Source organism: Anomaloglossus baeobatrachus, chromosome 3 (assembly GCF_048569485.1).
Source record: "Anomaloglossus baeobatrachus isolate aAnoBae1 chromosome 3, aAnoBae1.hap1, whole genome shotgun sequence".
NCBI lineage: Eukaryota > Metazoa > Chordata > Amphibia > Anura > Aromobatidae > Anomaloglossus > Anomaloglossus baeobatrachus.
Genome location: NC_134355.1, coordinates 666,431,732 through 666,446,464, shown reverse-complemented (window position 1 = coordinate 666,446,464; position 14,733 = coordinate 666,431,732). Strand labels below are relative to the sequence as shown.

General features: G+C 43.8%; 4 non-coding genes across 4 annotated transcripts; all 4 read right to left on the bottom strand.

The window, feature by feature from the left end:
• Positions 1-297: 297 nt before the first annotated feature.
• Positions 298-383, bottom strand: TRNAR-UCU (transfer RNA arginine (anticodon UCU)). Its single transcript is given in 2 exon segments — positions 298-333; positions 347-383. It is a non-coding gene; the product is annotated as a tRNA-Arg (tRNA).
• A 2,113-nt stretch (positions 384-2,496) lies between these two features.
• Positions 2,497-2,582, bottom strand: TRNAR-UCU (transfer RNA arginine (anticodon UCU)). The gene is given in 2 exon segments: positions 2,497-2,532; positions 2,546-2,582. It is a non-coding gene; the product is annotated as a tRNA-Arg (tRNA).
• Positions 2,583-3,372: 790 nt separating this feature from the next.
• TRNAR-UCU (transfer RNA arginine (anticodon UCU)) lies at positions 3,373-3,458 on the bottom strand. Its single transcript is given in 2 exon segments — positions 3,373-3,408; positions 3,422-3,458. It is a non-coding gene; the product is annotated as a tRNA-Arg (tRNA).
• Positions 3,459-5,128: 1,670 nt separating this feature from the next.
• Positions 5,129-5,214, bottom strand: TRNAR-UCU (transfer RNA arginine (anticodon UCU)). Its single transcript is given in 2 exon segments — positions 5,129-5,164; positions 5,178-5,214. It is a non-coding gene; the product is annotated as a tRNA-Arg (tRNA).
• Between the last annotated feature and the right edge of the window lie 9,519 nt (positions 5,215-14,733).

Genomic DNA, 14,733 nt, shown 5'->3' with positions numbered 1-14,733 from the left:
AATTCAGGTATTCTAAAATATAACATCAAGATGTTCAATAATTTTAGAACCAGCAGAGAAAAACTCAGCGTTAGCATTTTCTCGACTCTCTCTGTGTTCTAGACACACATAACAAATCTACATGAAGAATGAATTTCAAAACAGGATGGAAAAGCAGCATTTTAAAAGTTCACAAAACTGGGTTGCCTTCTTAGTCTTTTCTAGAAAGGGGAGCCCTAGCGATTTTTGAATTCTACAAAAATGCTCTAAAGGATAATAATAAATCATATATTAGATCATTTCTTACCAAACAAAAGCTGACTCTGGCGGGACTCGAACCCACAACCTTTGAATGCCTACACTTTCCTAGAAGTCCAATGCGCTATCCATTGCGCCACAGAGCCTGAAACTGAAAAAAATTGTTTGGAACTTCAGTGTGGCTAAAACTAATAAGAGAAAGAATAGTAAAAATGGAAATCACTCTAAAAGCAATCTTTCAAGATTTAAGAGCAGATTTTCACAAAATATTTACATTTTAGTAAAGACAAAAATTTCAAGCCAATTTTCTGGACATATCTTATGGCATACATTATGATTTCAGGAGGCAAATAAACTTTTTTGGAAAATATTTCCGTTTTTTTCAATTCCACTTTTAAAGAATACTGAAGATAATAGATAAAGGTTTAAATTCTTTAGATACAAAACTCTTCTCCAATTAAAACAAGCCTCCAATCTTTGAATCTTTATCTTATCTAGACATTTACATTCGCCACTTTGTGCTAAAGAGTGTATTTTTAGCAGCTTCTTCTACATTATTTTCTTTGATCATTTTAAAATCTGATTTACATTTGGAAATTCAGGTATTCTAAAATATAACATCAAGATGTTCAATAATTTTAGAACCAGCAGAGAAAAACTCAGCGTTAGCATTTTCTCGACTCTCTCTGTGTTCTAGACACACATAACAAATCTACATGAAGAATGAATTTCAAAACAGGATGGAAAAGCAGCATTTTAAAAGTTCACAAAACTGGGTTGCCTTCTTAGTCTTTTCTAGAAAGGGGAGCCCTAGCGATTTTTGAATTCTACAAAAATGCTCTAAAGGATAATAATAAATCATATATTAGATCATTTCTTACTTTTTATTATCTTATGGGTATTATATAGGACTTTCGCATCAGACACCAAACAAAAGCTGACTCTGGCGGGACTCAAACCCACAACCTTTGAATGCCTACACTTTCCTAAAAGTCCAATGCATTATCCATTGCGCCACAGAGCCTGAAACTGAATCAAATTGTTTGGAACTTCAGTATGGCTAAAACTAATAAGAGAAAGAATAGTAAAAATGGAAATCACTCTAAAAGCAATCTTTCAAGATTTGAGAGCAGATTTTCACAAAATATTTACATTTTAGTAAAGACAAAAATTTCAAGCAAATTTTCTGGACATATCTTATGGCATACATTATGATTTCAGGAGGCAAATAAACTTTTTGGGAAAATATTTCCGTTTTTTACAATTCCACTTTTAAAGAATACTGAAGATAACGGATAAAGGTTTAAATTCTTTAGATACAAAACTCTTCTCCAATTAAAACAAGCCTCCAATCTTTGAATCTTGATCTTATCTAGACATTTACATTTGCCACTTTGTGCTAAAGAGTGTTTTTTTAGCAGCTTCCTCAACATTCTTTTCTTTGATCATTTTAAAATCTGATTTACATTTGGAAATTCAGGTATTCTAAAATATAACATCAAGATGTTCAATAATTTTAGAACCAGCAGAGAAAAACTCAGCGTTAGCATTTTCTCGACTCTCTCTGTGTTCTAGACACACATAACAAATCTACATGAAGAATGAATTTCAAAACAGGATGGAAAAGCAGCATTTTAAAAGTTCACAAAACTGGGTTGCCTTCTTAGGGTATGTGCGCACGTTGCTTTTTACCTGCTTTTTACCTGCTTTTTTGCTGCTTTTTCTTCTGCGCTGTTTAATGCCAAAATGGATGTGTTCTTCTATTCAAGCAAAGTCTATGGGAATTTGGGTTTCTTGTTCACACTATGTTGTTCAAAATGCTGCCTTTTTGTGGCAGAACTTTGGTCAAAAACTCAGCTTTGCAGTGCAAAACCCAAATGGCAAAAACAATTGACATGTTGCTTCTTTGAAAAGCTGAGTTTTTGACCACAGTTCTGCCACAAAAAGGCAGCATTTTGAACAACATAGTGTGAACAAGAAACCCAAATTCCCATAGACTTTGCTTGAATAGAAGAACACATCCATTTTTGGCATTAAACAGCGCAGAAGAAAAAGCAGCAAAAAAGCAGGTAAAAAGCAGGTAAAAAGCAACGTGCGCACATACCCTTAGTCTTTTCTAGAAAGGGGAGCCCTAGTGATTTTTGGATTCTACAAAAATGCTCTAAAGGATAATAATAAATCATATATTAGATCATTTCTTACTCTTTATTATCTTATGGGTATTATATAGGACTTTCGCTTCAGACACCAAACAAAAGCTGACTCTGGCGGGACTCGAACCCACAACCTTTGAATGCCTACACTTTGCTAGAAGTCCAATGCGCTATCCATTGCGCCACAGAGCCTGAAACTGAAAAAAATTGTTTGGAACTTCAGTGTGGCTAAAACTAATAAGAGAAAGAATAGTAAAAATGGAAATCACTCTAAAAGCAATCTTTCAAGATTTGAGAGCAGATTTTCACAAAATATTTACATTTTAGTAAAGACAAAAAATTCAAGCCAATTTTCGGGACATATCTTATGGCATACATTATGATTTCAGGAGGCAAATAAACTTTTTTGGAAAATATTTCCGTTTTTTTCAATTCCACTTTTAAAGAATACTGAAGATAATGGATAAAGGTTTAAATTCTTTAGATACAAAACTCTTCTCCAATTAAAACAAGCCTCCAATCTTTGAATCTTGATCTTATCTAGACATTCACATTCGCCACTTTGTGCTAAAGTGTTTTTTTAGCAGCTTCCTCTACATTCTTTTCTTTGATCATTTTAAAATCTGATTTACATTTGGAAATTCAGGTATTCTAAAATATAACATCAAGATGTTCAATATTTTTAGAACCAGCAGAGAAAAACTCAGCGTTGGCATTTTCTCGACTCTCTCTGTGTTCTAGACACACATAACAAATCTACATGAAGAATGAATTTCAAAACAGGATGGAAAAGCAGCATTTTAAAAGTTCACAAAACTGGGTTGCCTTCTTAGTCTTTTCTAGAAAGGGGAGCCCTAGCGATTTTTGAATTCTACAAAAATGCTCTAAAGGATAATAATAAATCATATATTAGATCATTTCTTACTCTTTATTATCTTATGGGTATTATATAGGACTTTCGCATCAGACACCAAACAAAAGCTGACTCTGGCAGGACTCGAACCCACAACCTTTGAATGCCTACACTTTCCTAGAAGTCCAATGCGCTATCCATTGCGCCACAGAGCCTGAAACTGAAAAAAATTGTTTGGAACTTCAGTGTGGCTAAAACTAATAAGAGAAAGAATAGTAAAAATGGAAATCACTCTAAAAGCAATCTTTCAAGATTTAAGAGCAGATTTTCACAAAATATTTACATTTTAGTAAAGACAAAAATTTCAAGCCAATTTTCTGGACATATCTTATGGCATACATTATGATTTCAGGAGGCAAATAAACTTTTTTGGAAAATATTTCCGTTTTTTTCAATTCCACTTTTAAAGAATACTGAAGATAATAGATAAAGGTTTAAATTCTTTAGATACAAAACTCTTCTCCAATTAAAACAAGCCTCCAATCTTTGAATCTTTATCTTATCTAGACATTTACATTCGCCACTTTGTGCTAAAGAGTGTATTTTTAGCAGCTTCTTCTACATTCTTTTCTTTGATCATTTTAAAATCTGATTTACATTTGGAAATTCAGGTATTCTAAAATATAACATCAAGATGTTCAATAATTTTAGAACCAGCAGAGAAAAACTCAGCGTTAGCATTTTCTCGACTCTCTCTGTGTTCTAGACACACATAACAAATCTACATGAAGAATGAATTTCAAAACAGGATGGAAAAGCAGCATTTTAAAAGTTCACAAAACTGGGTTGCCTTCTTAGTCTTTTCTAGAAAGGGGAGCCCTAGCGATTTTTGAATTCTACAAAAATGCTCTAAAGGATAATAATAAATCATATATTAGATCATTTCTTACTCTTTATTATCTTATGGGTATTATATAGGACTTTCGCATCAGACACCAAACAAAAGCTGACTCTGGCGGGACTCAAACCCACAACCTTTGAATGCCTACACTTTCCTAAACGTCCAATGCACTATCCATTGCGCCACAGAGCCTGAAACTGAATCATATTGTTTGAAACTTCAGTGTGGCTAAAACTAATAAGAGAAAGAATAGTAAAAATGGAAATCATTTTAAAAGCAATCTTTCAAGATTTGAGAGCAGATTTTCACAAAATATTTACATTTTAGTAAAGACAAAAATTTCAAGCAAATTTTCTGGATATATCTTATGGCATACATTATGATTTCAGGAGGCAAATAAACTTTTTTGGAAAATATTTCCGTTTTTTACAATTCCACTTTTAAAGAATACTGAAGATAACGGATAAAGGTTTAAATTCTTTAGATACAAAACTCTTCTCCAATTAAAACAAGCCTCCAATCTTTGAATCTTTATCTTATCTAGACATTTACATTCGCCACTTTGTGCTAAAGAGTGTTTTTTTAGCAGCTTCCTCAACATTCTTTTCTTTGATCATTTTAAAATCTGATTTACATTTGGAAATTCAGGTATTCTAAAATATAACATCAAGATGTTCAATAATTTTAGAACCAGCAGAGAAAAACTCAGCGTTAGCATTTTCTCGACTCTCTCTGTGTTCTAGACACACATAACAAATCTACATGAAGAATGAATTTCAAAACAGGATGGAAAAGCAGCATTTTAAAAGTTCACAAAACTGGGTTGCCTTCTTAGTCTTTTCTAGAAAGGGGAGCCCTAGTGATTTTTGGATTCTACAAAAATGCTCTAAAGGATAATAATAAATCATATATTAGATCATTTCTTACTCTTTATTATCTTATGGGTATTATATAGGACTTTCGCATCAGACACCAAACAAAATCTGACTCTGGCGGGACTCGAACCCACAACCTTTGAATGCCTACACTTTGCTAGAAGTCCAATGCGCTATCCATTGCGCCACAGAGCCTGAAACTGAAAAAAATTGTTTGGAACTTCAGTGTGGCTAAAACTAATAAGAGAAAGAATAGTAAAAATGGAAATCACTCTAAAAGCAATCTTTCAAGATTTGAGAGCAGATTTTCACAAAATATTTACATTTTAGTAAAGACAAAAAATTCAAGCCAATTTTCGGGACATATCTTATGGCATACATTATGATTTCAGGAGGCAAATAAACTTTTTTGGAAAATATTTCCGTTTTTTACAATTCCACTTTTAAAGAATACTGAAGATAACGGATAAAGGTTTAAATTCTTTAGATACAAAACTCTTCTCCAATTAAAACAAGCCTCCAATCTTTGAATCTTGATCTTATCTAGACATTTACATTCGCCACTTTGTGCTAAAGAGTAGAGATGAGCGAACCGGTCGCGGTTCGGCTCGAGGTTGGTTCGCCGAACGGACCTCCCGTTCGAGTTCGGTTCGTCGAACGTTCGACGAACCGAACTCGAACTGCATAGGAAACAATGGCAGGCAATCACAAACACAGAAAAACACCTAGAAAACACCCTCAAAGGTGTCCAGAAGGTCACAAACAACTCACAACACATGGGAAAGTGACAAGGACATATACTCATGCGAAAACAAAAGAGCTGGACAAGGAAAAAGAGGAGGACACACAGATATATGAGTATATGCAAGGAAACATGCCATTATTGTGCAACTTGAGCCCTGCTCATTCTTGGCTTCCAATCTTGATAAATTGCCTGAGCTCGCCACGTACGTCTTGGGGATCTTGTCGTGTCCTGCAGCCAGCGTTCTCTCGGAACCTGTCTTCAGTGCTGCTGTGGGTCTGCTGGCAGATAAGCACACGTGTCTGTCCACTGACAATGTGGACATGGCTCTCAGAGGACTTTTCTTCCCCGGGGTCAGCCAGGGGACGGGAAAGGCACGCGTATTTTTGAGAGTGCTTCATGCAAAGCATCTTTTTCTTTTTCAAAAGGGGGCTCAACCGATGCCAGTCAAGTGGGGTGTGTGTGGCCCAGTGAGTGGCAACGAGGGAGACTGTGGTTGGAGTCCCCTCGCTGTGTTTCTAAAAGAACCAAGATGAACAAGTCATGGCTCTCAGAGGACTTTTCTTCCCCGGGGTCAGCCAGGGGACGGGAAAGGCACGCGTATTTTTGAGAGTGCTTCATGCAAAGCATCTTTTTCTTTTTCAAAAGGGGGCTCAACCGATGCCAGTCAAGTGGGGTGTGTGTGGCCCAGTGAGTGGCAACGAGGAAGACTGTGGTTGGAGTCCCCTCGCTGTGTTTCTAAAAGAACCAAGATGAACAAGTCATGGCTCTCAGAGGACTTTTCTTCCCCGGGGTCAGCCAGGGGACGGGAAAGGCACGCGTATTTTTGAGAGTGCTTCATGCAAAGCATCTTTTTCTTTTTCAAAAGGGGGCTCAACCGATGCCAGTCAAGTGGGGTGTGTGTGGCCCAGTGAGTGGCAACGAGGGAGACTGTGGTTGGAGTCCCCTCGCTGTGTTTCTAAAAGAACCAAGATGAACAAGTCATGGCTCTCAGAGGACTTTTCTTCCCCGGGGTCAGCCAGGGGACGGGAAAGGCACGCGTATTTTTGAGAGTGCTTCATGCAAAGCATCTTTTTCTTTTTCAAAAGGGGGCTCAACCGATGCCAGTCAAGTGGGGTGTGTGTGGCCCAGTGAGTGGCAACGAGGGAGACTGTGGTTGGAGTCCCCTCGCTGTGTTTCTAAAAGAACCAAGATGAACAAGTCATGGCTCTCAGAGGACTTTTCTTCCCCGGGGTCAGCCAGGGGACGGGAAAGGCACGCGTATTTTTGAGAGTGCTTCATGCAAAGCATCTTTTTCTTTTTCAAAAGGGGGCTCAACCGATGCCAGTCAAGTGGGGTGTGTGTGGCCCAGTGAGTGGCAACGAGGGAGACTGTGGTTGGAGTCCCCTCGCTGTGTTTCTAAAAGAACCAAGATGAACAAGTCATGGCTCTCAGAGGACTTTTCTTCCCCGGGGTCAGCCAGGGGACAAGAAAGGCACGCGTATTTTTGAGAGTGCTTCATGCAAAGCATCTTTTTCTTTTTCAAAAGGGGGCTCAACCGATGCCAGTCAAGTGGGGTGTGTGTGGCCCAGTGAGTGGCAACGAGGAAGACTGTGGTTGGAGTCCCCTCGCTGTGTTTCTAAAAGAACCAAGATGAACAAGTCATGGCTCTCAGAGGACTTTTCTTCCCCGGGGTCAGCCAGGGGACGGGAAAGGCACGCGTATTTTTGAGAGTGCTTCATGCAAAGCATCTTTTTCTTTTTCAAAAGGGGGCTCAACCGATGCCAGTCAAGTGGGGTGTGTGTGGCCCAGTGAGTGGCAACGAGGGAGACTGTGGTTGGAGTCCCCTCGCTGTGTTTCTAAAAGAACCAAGATGAACAAGTCATGGCTCTCAGAGGACTTTTCTTCCCCGGGGTCAGCCAGGGGACGGGAAAGGCACGCGTATTTTTGAGAGTGCTTCATGCAAAGCATCTTTTTCTTTTTCAAAAGGGGGCTCAACCGATGCCAGTCAAGTGGGGTGTGTGTGGCCCAGTGAGTGGCAACGAGGGAGACTGTGGTTGGAGTCCCCTCGCTGTGTTTCTAAAAGAACCAAGATGAACAAGTCATGGCTCTCAGAGGACTTTTCTTCCCCGGGGTCAGCCAGGGGATGGGAAAGGCACGCGTATTTTTGAGAGTGCTTCATGCAAAGCATCTTTTTATTTTTCAAAAGGGGGCTCAACCGATGCCAGTCAAGTGGGGTGTGTGTGGCCCAGTGAGTGGCAACGAGGGAGACTGTGGTTGGAGTCCCCTCGCTGTGTTTCTAAAAGAACCAAGATGAACAAGTCATGGCTCTCAGAGGACTTTTCTTCCCCGGGGTCAGCCAGGGGACGGGAAAGGCACGCGTATTTTTGAGAGTGCTTCATGCAAAGCATCTTTTTCTTTTTCAAAAGGGGGCTCAACCGATGCCAGTCAAGTGGGGTGTGTGTGGCCCAGTGAGTGGCAACGAGGGAGACTGTGGTTGGAGTCCCCTCGCTGTGTTTCTAAAAGAACCAAGATGAACAAGTCATGGCTCTCAGAGGACTTTTCTTCCCCGGGGTCAGCCAGGGGACGGGAAAGGCACGCGTATTTTTGAGAGTGCTTCATGCAAAGCATCTTTTTCTTTTTCAAAAGGGGGCTCAACCGATGCCAGTCAAGTGGGGTGTGTGTGGCCCAGTGAGTGGCAACGAGGGAGACTGTGGTTGGAGTCCCCTCGCTGTGTTTCTAAAAGAACCAAGATGAACAAGTCATGGCTCTCAGAGGACTTTTCTTCCCCGGGGTCAGCCAGGGGACGGGAAAGGCACGCGTATTTTTGAGAGTGCTTCATGCAAAGCATCTTTTTCTTTTTCAAAAGGGGGCTCAACCGATGCCAATCAAGTGGGGTGTGTGTGGCCCAGTGAGTGGCAACGAGGGAGACTGTGGTTGGAGTCCCCTCGCTGTGTTATACATGCTTTTAGAAGGGCATGACATGGCTTGGAGGTTGACTTTCATAAAATGCAAACTGTTGGCTACCAAAATGCTGCCTTTCCAACAACTGTGGTTATAGGCAATGAGGAACATACTGATGAAGATGAGACGCAGATACCCGATTGGGATGACAACTTAAATATTCGGTCAGGGCAAGAAGAAACTCGGTCTGAGGGGGAGGGGAGTGCAAACACAACAATTGATGATGAAGTTCTAGATCCCACCTACTGTCAACCCACAGTCAGACACTCGAGGAGGTCAATAGAGGCGGTGGAGGAGGATGCAACCGACGTCGAAGTAACCTGGCGCCTTCCTGGACACAGTCGGAGCACTGGTAGCACGTCTACAACTGCATCCTCAGCCACCACTCTGCCTCTGAGCATTATTCGGGGTGGATCAACAGGTCGCATGGCCTCTAAGCCTTGCCTAGCCTGGTCCTTTTTTGACATAAAAAAAGATCGGCCAAATTATGTGATCTGTAACATTTGCCATGGTTATCTTAGTAGAGGTCAAAACCTCAGCAGTTTGACAACTTCTTCCATGAATCGTCACATGAATAAATATCATATGGCCTGGTGGGAAGCTCACCGTGCTGCAATGCGGCCTAGTGGAGCCAACCATCCACCGCCTGCCCCTTCCAGGGCATCCGCGCGCTCGTCATCTTCTAGGACTGTGGGGACAGCTGTCACACCTGTTTTTCCACCCACAACTTCCACCACTGTAACCGCAACAGGCAGTTTGCTTGGTAGGTCGTCAGTTGGTTTGGAAGGGGAAACAAGTGAGTGTGTACAGCTCTCTCAGACATCGATAGCACCAACTTTGGATGAAGGCAACATCATGTCTCCGCCTGCACTTTCCTCCCAAAGCTGCATTTTTCCAGGGACACCCTACTCAACACCGTCTACACACAGCAGCCAGATCTCTGTCCCTCAGATGTGGTCAAATAAAAGGCCACTTCCTTCGACCCATGACAAAGCGAAGAGGTTGACTCTATCCCTCTGTAAGCTGTTGGCTACAGAAATGCTGCCTTTCCGCCTAGTGGACACACAGGATTTTAGAGACCTTATATCTGTCGCTGTGCCCCAGTACCAGATGCCTAGTCGCCACTACTTCTCTAAGAAAGGTGTGCCCGCGCTACACCAGCATGTCGCACACAATATCACCGCTTCCTTGAGAAACTCTGTGTGTGAACGGGTGAATTTCAGCACCGATACTTGGACCAGTAAGCATGGACAGGGACGTTACATGTCGCTGACTGGGCACTGGGTAACTATGGTGATAGATGGTGAAGGGTCTGCTGCACAAGTCTTGCCGTCCCCACGACTTGTGTGTCAATCCTCTGTCTGTCCAAGTTCCGCCACTGCTTCTGCATCCTCCACCTCATCTGGGTCCTCCACCTCCGCCCCAAGCCTGCCTGGTCAGGCCACCAGCGTTCTCACTGCGCAGAAGGAATCACGCACCCCTCATTACTATGCTGGCAGCAGAGCGCAACGGCATCAGGCGGTCTTTAGCTTGACATGTCTTGGGAATAAGAGTCACACAGCTGAGGAGTTGTGGTCAGCTCTGCGGTCCGAGTTTAATAAATGGTTGTCTCCACTCAACCTGCAGCCTGGTAAGGCCGTGTGCGACAATGCTGCAAACCTGGGTGCGGCCCTTCGCCTGGGCAAGGTGACACACGTGCCTTGTATGGCTCACGTGTTGAACCTTGTTGTCCAGCAATTTTTAACACACTATCCCGGCCTAGATGGCCTTCTGTCCAGGGCACGGAAACTGTCTGCAGTGCTCACTTCCGCCGTTCAAGCGCCGCAGCTGAGCGACTTGCATCGCTCCAGAAGTCTTTCGGCCTGCCGGTTCATCGCCTGAAATGCGATGTGGCGACACGCTGGAATTCAACTCTCCACATGTTACAGCGACTGTGGCAGCACCGCAGAGCCCTGGTGCAATACGTCATGACGTATAGCCTGGGCCAACGAGATGCAGAGGTGGGGCAGATCACCCTGATGGAGTGATCTCAGATCACGGACCTATGCACCCTTCTGCACAGTTTCGACATGGCGACGAATATGTTTAGCGCTGACAATGCCATTATCAGCATGACGATTACAGTCATTTACATGCTGGAGCACACGCTAAACACTATTCGGAGTCAGGGGGTGGGACAACAGGAAGGGGAGGAACTACAGGAGGATTCATATGCGCAAGACACAACAACATCACCAAGGTCCAGACGTTCATCATCACCAACGCGGCAGGCATGGGACCATGGGGGACAGGGATCAACAAGGGCGCATGGTAGCAGGCGAGATGTTGAGGAAGGTGCAGGAGGACATGAAGATATGGAGGACGAACTGTCCATGGACATGGAAGACTCAGCTGATGAGGGGGACCTTAGTCAAATTTAAGTTGAAAGAGGTTGGGGGGAGATGACAGAGGAAGAAAGAACGGTTAGCACCTCTATGCCACAAACACAGCGTGGACTTGGTCCGCATGGCTGCGCAAGACACATGAGTGCCTTCTTGTTGCACTACCTCCAACATGACCCTCGTATTGTCAAAATTAGAAGTGATGATGACTACTGGCTTGCCACACTATTAGATCCCCGGGACAAGTCCAAATTTTGTGACATAATTCCACCCATAGAAAGGGACGCACGTATGCAGGAGTATCAGCAGAAGCTGTTACTCGATCTTAGCTCGGCTTTTCCACCAAACAACCGTGCAGGTGAAGGGAGTGATTCTCCCAGTTGTAACTTGACAAACATGGGACGGCCTCGTCATCTTCAACAGTCTACCCGTACCAGTAGGACCGTATCTGGTGCTGGTAACAGCAATTTTATGGAATCTTTTCATAATTTTTTTAGACCCTCCTTTGCAAGGCCACCAGAGACATCAAGTGTGTCACATAGTCAACGGAAGGAGAGGATGATACAGGAGTATCTCCAAATGAACATCGATGCAATGACTTTGCAAATGGAGCCTTGCTCCTTTTGTGCTTCAAATCTAGAAAAATGTCAAGAGCTCTCCAGTTACGCCTTGAAGATTTTGTCGTGTCCAGCTGCCAGCGTTGTCTCTGAACGTGTCTTCAGTGCTGCTGGGTGTGTGCTGACAGATAAGCGCACGCGTCTGTCCAGTGACAATGTGGACAGACTGACGTTCATCAAAATGAACAAGTCATGGATCCAGAAGGAATTTACTACCCCTGTGTCATCCTGGGGAGAGTAAATGCTTGTGGATTTGGAATGTGCTTGATGCAAATCAAAACATCCTGTTTGCAACTAGGGCACAAGTCCTGCCACTGATGGGGTGTCTGTGTGCCCAATTTGGGGAAAAAAGGTAGACTCCGCTTGGAGTAACCCTTGCTTGCTGTGTTTTTTAAAAATGATACAAGATGAACAGATCTGAAGGCAAGATGAAGGCAACATCATGTCTCCGCCTGCACTTTTCTCACAAACCTGCATTTTTCCAGGGACACCCTACTCAACACCGTCTACAGACAGCAGCCAGATCTCTGTCCCTCAGATGTGGTCAAATAAAAGGCCACTTACTGCGACCCATGACAAAGCTAAGTGGTTGACTCTATCCCTCTGTAAGCTGTTGGCTACCGAAATGCTGCCTTTACGCGTAGTGGACACACAGGATTTTACAGACCTTATGTCTGTCGCTGTGCCCCAGTACCAGATGCCCAATCACCACTGCTTCTCCAAGAAAAGCATGCCCGCGCTACACCAGCATGTCGCACACAACATCACCACTTCCTTGAGAAAATCTGTGTGCGACAGGGTGCATTTCAACACAGATACTTGGACCAGTAAGCATAGACAGGGTCATTACATGTCACTGACTGGGCACTGGCAAACTATGGTGAGAGATGGAGAAGGGTCTGCTGTACAAGTCTTGCCGTCCCCACGAGTTGTTTCAATCCTTGTTCTGTATGTAGAAGTTAATACACTGCTTCTGCCTCTTCAACCTCGTGTGGGTCCTCTACCTTGGCGCAAACCCTGTGTGGTCAGGCCACCCTTCCTTGCAACTGCGCACAAGGACTACCACACACCTCCTTACTATGCTGGCAGCAGAGCTCAATGCCATCAGGCGGTCAAAGTTTTACTTTGAAATGTATGGGAAATGTGAGTCACACCGCTATTACAGAGAATAGTAGTCAGGCAGGGTCAAAACATTAATTGAGGAACAGGAACAGAATGGGACGGCCAGGAAAGAATCAGAAAACAAGCAGAGGTGAAATGCGTATCGGCCAACAAGGTACATAAACAGCAAGCAGGAAAAGTAGTCAGGTAACAAGCACACAAAATCATAAAACTGAACTGGGGGTAAAATTAACCAGAGGTTCATAGCTATGTCTGGCAGTGGTCTGCAGACAGGATGGGCATAAAAAAGGGTGTGGTGTCTTCCCATTGGTTGTAGCTGAATGATGGTATTTCATCTGTGAGATACCCACCAGCTACATTCAGCCAGAGATTCTGCATCTGTCAAGGTAATGCAGCCCAGTGGGTGAGCATAACCTGCGTCCACCTGCGCCGCTGGCATCGACTACTCTCCCATCATCAGCACTATTCATGAAAGGAACACGTTGTCACCTGGCGACCGGAGTACAAATTGACGGAGCGGACTCCGTTGGTGACTTAACAGCCGTGTGCGGCAATGATGCAAACCTGGCTGCGGGCCATCCTCAGGGCAATGTGACACACGTGCCTTTTAGGGCTCACGTGTTGAACCGAATTCGCCAGCAATTTTTAAAACACCATCACGGCCTACATGGCCTTGTGCAGTGGGCACGCTCGCTATGTGCTCACTTCCATCGTGCGCACACAGCAGCTCAACAACTTTCATCACTCCGGAAGTCTTAGGGTCTGGCAGTTAAACGCCGTAAATGCGATGTTTCGACACGCAGGAATTGGAATCTGCACATGTTGCAGCGTGTGTGGCAGCACCGCAGAGCCCTGCTGAAATACGGTAAGACATATAGCCTGGGATAACTTGATCCAGAGGTGGTGCAGATCACGCTGCTGGAGTGGTGTCAGATCAAGGACCTATGCACCCTGCTACACAGTTTTGAAATGTCGACGAAGATGTTTAGCACTGGCAATGTCATTCTCAGCGTGACAATTCTGGTCATCTACATGATGGAGCACACTGTAATTATTATTCGGAGTCAGGTGTTGGGACAAGAGGAAGGGGAGGAAGTACAGGAGGAGTCATATGCGGAAGGGATAACAAGATCTACGAGGTCCAGATGGTCAGCGGCACCTATGCGGCAGTCATGGTGAGGGAGAGGGATTAACAAGGGCGCATAGTATCAGCAAAAAGTGTTGATGAAAGTGCAGGAGCCCATGAAGAAATGGAGGACGAACTGGCGATGGGCATGGAAGACTCAGCAGATGAGTGAGAGCTTGCTCACATTTCGGTTGTGCGAGGTTGGGGGGAGAGGGCAGAGGAAGGATGCACGATTCTCACCTCTCTGCCACCAACACACCAAGGACTTGGTCCTCCTGGATGCACAAGACACATGAGCGCCTTCTTGCTGCACTACCTACATGACCCTCGGATTGTATGAATTTGAACTAATCCTGAATACTGGGTTGCCACACTGTTAGATCCCCGGTACAAGACAAAATTTGGCGAACTAATTCCTGCCATAGAAATAGACGCACGTATACAGGAGTATCTGCAGAATGTGGTACGCAATCTTAGATCTACTTGTCCACTAAACACCAGTGCTGCACAGAGTGAATCTCAACGCTTTGTCATGGATAGGAGGAAATGGTCTTTTACTTGTCCACATCGGAGGGACCGAGGGATGGCTGCTGTGCTGAGATGGCGTTGAGTACGGTGTCCCTGCACAGTTGCACTTTTGGTCATATCCCAAAATGAGTTGAAAAAGGACAGATGCTGTTGGAAAGGGGAACAGGTGTGTTGGAAAGGGGAAAAAAGTTTTGGTCCGTGGATTTGGTGGTTAAGCAACTGTAACATTTGCTGAAGAAACAACATCTGTTACAG